The sequence below is a fragment of the Triticum urartu genome, chromosome 3, assembly GCF_003073215.2.
Source record: "Triticum urartu cultivar G1812 chromosome 3, Tu2.1, whole genome shotgun sequence".
Classification (NCBI taxonomy): Eukaryota; Viridiplantae; Streptophyta; class Magnoliopsida; order Poales; family Poaceae; genus Triticum; species Triticum urartu.
Window position 1 is genome coordinate 87,644,654 of NC_053024.1, and position 5,396 is coordinate 87,650,049.

Here is a 5,396-nt window from a genome sequence, read left to right on the forward strand (position 1 = left end):
GAACGAACTACACGATCTTTGTGCTAGGCTTAGGATTGGGTCTTGTCCATCACATCATTCTCCTAATGATGTGATCCCGTTATCAACGACATCCAATGTCCATGGTCAGGAAACCGTAACCATCTATTGATCAACGAGCTAGTCAACTAGAGGCTTACTAGGGACATGGTGTTGTCTATGTATCCACACATGTATCTGAGTTTCCTATCAATACAATTCTAGCATGGATAATAAACGATTATCATGAACAAGGAAATATAATAATAACCAATTTATTATTGCCTCTAGGTCATATTTCCAACAGTCTCCCACTTGCACTAGAGTCAATAATCTAGTTCACATCGCCATGTGATTAACACTCACAGGTCACATCGCCATGTGACCAACATCCAAAGAGTTTACTAGAGTCAATAATCTAGTTCACATCACTATGTGATTAACACTCAATGAGTTCTGGGTTTGATCATGTTGCTTGTGAGAGAGGTTTTAGTCAACGGGTCTGAACCTTTTAGATCCGTGTGTGCTTTACAAATCTCTATGTCATCTCCTAGATGTAGCTACCACGTTCTATTTGGAGCTATTCCAAATAACTGTTCTACTTGGAGCTATTCCAAATTGTTGCTCCATTATACGTATCCGGCATCTCTACTCAGAGCTATCCGGATAGGTGTTAAGCTTGCATCGACGTAACTCTTTACGTCGAACTCTTTATCACCTCCATAATCGAGAAAATTCCTTAGTCCACTAGTTACTAAGGATAACTTTGACCGCTGTCTTGTGATCCATTCTTGGATCACTCTTGTACCCCTTGACTGACTCATGGCAAGGCACACTTCAGGTGCGGTATACAGCATAGCATACTGTAGAGAGCCTATGATAAAAGCATAGGGGACGACCTTCGTCCTTCCTCTTTCTTCTGCCGTGGTCGAGCTTTAAGTCTTAACTTCATACCTTACAACTCAGGCAAGAACTCCTTCTTTGACTGATCCATCTTGAACACCTTCAAGATCATGTCAAGGTATGTGCTCATTTGAAAGTACCATTAAGCGTTTTGATCTATCCTTATAGATCTTGATGCTCAATGTTCAAGTAGCTTAATCCAGGCTTTCCATTGAAAAACACTTTCCAAATAACCCTATATGTTTTCCAGAAATTCTACGTCATTTCTGATCCATAATATGTCAACAACATATACTCATCAGAAATTCTATAGTGCTCCCACTCACTTCTTTGGAAATACAAGTTTCTCATAAACTTTGTATACACCCAAAATCTTTGATCATCTCATCAAAGCATACATTCCAACTCCGAGATGCTTACTCCAGTCCTTAGAAGGATTGCTGGAGCTTTGCATACTTATTAGCATCTTTCAGGATTGACAAAACCTTCCGGTTTGTATCACATACAACCTTTCCTCAAAAACCGTCGAGGAAACAATGTTTTGACATCCTATCTGCAAGATTTCATAAATAATGCAGTAATCGCCAATATAATTCCAACAGACTCTTAGCATCGCTACGAGTGAGAAAGTCTCATCATAGTCAACTCCTTGAACTTGTCGGAAAACATCTTAACGACAAGTCGAGCTTTCTTAATGGTGATATTTACCATCATTGTCTGTCTTCCTTTTAAAATCCATCTGCACTCAACAGCCTTATGACCATCGAGCTGTTCTGTCAAAGACTACACTTTGTTTCCATACATGGATCCTCTCTCGGATTTTATGGCCTCGAGCCATTTATCGGAATCCGGGCCCACCATCGCTTCTCCATAGCTCGTAGGTTCATTGTTGTCTAGCAACATGACATCCAAGACAGGATTACATACCACTCTGAAGTAGTACGCATCCTTGTCATCCTACGAGGTTTGGTAGTGACTTGATCTGAAGTCTCATGATCACTATCATAAGCTTCCACTTCAATTGGTGTAGGTGCCACAGGAACAACTTCCTGTGCCCTGCCACACACTAGTTGAAGAGACGGTTCAATAACCTCATCAAGTCTCCACCATCCTCCCACTCAATTCTTTCGAGAGAAACTTTTCCTCGAGAAAGGACCCGATTCTAGAAACAATCCTTTATTGCTTTTGAATCTGAGACAGGAGGTATACCCAACTGTTTTGGGTGTCCTATGAATATGCATTTATCTGCTTTGGGTTCGAGCTTATCAGCCTGAAACTTTTTCACATAAGCATCGCAGCCCCAAACTTTTAAGAAATGACAGCTTAGGTTTCTCTAAACCATAGTTCATACGGTGTCATCTCATCGGAATTACGTGGTGCCCTATTTAAAGTGAATGTGGTTGTCTCTAATGCCTAACCCATAAACTATCGTGGTAATTCGATAAGAGACATCATGGTATGCATCATATCCAATAGGGTGCAGTTATGATGTTCGGACACACCATCACACTATGGTGTTCCAGGCTGTATTAGCTGTGAAACAATTTCCACAATGTCTTAATTCTATGCCAAACTCGTAATTCAGATATTCATCTCTATGATCATATCATAGATATTTTATCCTCTTGTCACGACGATCTTTCAACTTCACCCTGAAATTACTTGAACCTTTCAATAATTCAGACTCGTGATTTATCAAGTAAATATACTCAACATCTACTCAAATCATCTGTGAAGTAAGAACATAACGATATCCACTACACGCCTCAGCACTCATTGGACTGCACGCATCAAAATGTATTACTTCCAACAAGTTGCTTTCTAGTTCCATTTTACTGAAAACAAGGCTTTCAGTCATCTTGCCCATGTGGTATGATTTGCACGTCTCAAGTGATTCAAAATCAAGTGAGTCCAAACGATCCATCTGCATGGAGTTTCTTCATGCATATACACCAATAGACATGGTTCGCATGTCTCAAACTTTTCAAAAACGAGTGAGCCCAAAGATCCATCAACATGGAGCTTCTTCATGCGTTTTATACCGATATGACTTACGTGGCAGTGCCACAAGTAGGTGGTACTATCATTACTATCCTATATCTTTTGGCATGAACATGTGTATCACTACGATCGAGATTCAATAAACCATTCATTTTAGGCGTAAGACCATTGAAGGTATTATTCAAATAAACAGAGTAACCATTATTCTCCTTAAATGAATAACCGTATTGCGATAGACATAATCCAATCATGTCTATGCTCAACGCAAACACCAAATAACAATTATTTAGGTTTAACACCAATCTCGATGGTAGAGGGAGCGTGCGATGCTTGATCATATCAACATTGGAAATACTTCCAACACATATCGTCAGCTCACCTTTAGCTAGTCTCCGTTTATTCCGTAGCCTTTTGTTTTGAGTTACTAACACTTAGCAACCGAACCGGTATCTAATACCCTGGTGCTACTAGGAGTACTAGTAAAGTACACATCAACACAATGTATATCCAATATACTTCTATCGACCTTGCCAGCCTTCTCATCTACCAAGTATCTAGGGTAATTCTGCTCCAGTGGCTGTTCCCTTTATTATAGAAGCACTTAGTCTCGGGTTTGGGTTCAACCTTGGGTTTCTTCACTAGAGCAGCAGCTGATTTGTCGTTTCATGAAGCATCCCTTTTTGCCCTTGCCCTTCTTGAAACTAGTGGTTTCACCAACCATCAACAATTGATGCTCCTTCTTGATTTCTACTTTCGCGGTGTCAAACATCGTGAATATCTCAAGGATCATCATATATGTCCCTGATATATCATAGTTCATCACGAAGCTCTAGCAGCTTGGTGGTAATGACTTCGGAGAACCATCACTATTTCATCTGGAAGATCAACTCCCACTCGATTCAAGCGATTATTGTACTTAGATAATCTGAGCACAAGTTCAACAATTGAGCTTTTCTCCCTTAGTTTGCAGGCTAAGAAAATCGTCGGAGGTCTTATACCTCTTGACGTGGGCACGAGCCTGAAATCCCAATTTCAGCCCTCGAAACATCTCATATGTTTCGCGACGTTTCAAAAACATCTTTGGTGCCTCAATTCTAAACCATTTAGCATTACGCACTGAACTATCATGTAGTCATCAAAACGTGTATGTCAAATGTTCGCAACATCCACAGACGACGTTCGAGGTTTAGCACACTGAGCGGTGCATTAAGGACATAAGCCTTCTATGAAGCAATGAGGACAATCCTCAGTTTACGCACCTAGTCCGCATAATTGCTACTATCAACTTTCAACTAAATTTTCTCTAGGAACATAATTAAACAGTAGAACTGAAGCGCGAGCTACGACATAATTTGCGAAGACCTTCTGACTATGTTCAAGATAATTAAGTTCATCTTATGAACTCCCACTTAGATAGACATCCCTCTAGTCATCTAAGTGATTACATGATCCGAGTCAACTAGGCCGTGTCCGATCATCACGTGAGACGGACTAGTCATCATCGGTGAACATCTTCATGTTGATCGTATCTTCTATACGACTCATGCTCGACCTTTCGGTCTTCTGTGTTCCGAGGCCATGTCTATACACATGCTAGGCTCGTCAAGTTAACCCTAAGTGTTTTGCATGTGTAAAACTGTCTTACACCCGTTGTATGTGAACGTAAGGATCTATCACACCCGATCATCACGTGGTGCTTCGAAACGACGAACTTTAGCAACGGTGCACAGTTAGGGGAGAACACATTCTTGAAATTGTAATGAGGGATCATCTTATTTACTACCGTCGCTCTAAGCAAATAAGATGCATAAACATGATAAACATCACATGCAATCAAATAATAGTGACATGATATGGCCAATATCATATAGCTCCTTTGATCTCCATCTTGGGGCTCCATGATCATCTTGTCACCGGCATGACACCATGATCTCCATCATCATGATATCCATCATCGTGTCTTCATGAAGTTGTCACGTCAACTATTACTTCTACTACTATAGCTAACGGTTAGCAATAAAGTAAAGTAATTACATGACGTTTATGTTGACACGCAGGTCATAAATAAATTAAGACAACTCCTATGGCTCCTGCCGGTTGTCATACTCATCGACATGCAAGTCGTGATTCCTATTACAAGAACATGATCAATCTCATACATCACATATATCATTCATCACATCCTTTGGCCATATCACATCACATAGCATACCCTGCAAAAACAAGTTAGACGTCCTCTAATTGTTGTTTGCATGTTTTACGTGGCTGCTATGGGTTTCTAGCAAGAACGTTTCTTACCTACGCAAAGACCACAACGTGATATGCCAATTGCTATTTACCCTTCATAAGGACCCTTTTCATCAAATCCGATCCGACTAAAGTGGGAGAGACAAACACCCGCTAGCCACCTTATGCAACTAGTGCATGTCAGTCGGTGGAACCAGTCTCACGTAAGAGTACGTGTAAGGTCGGTCCGGGCCGCTTCATCCCACGAT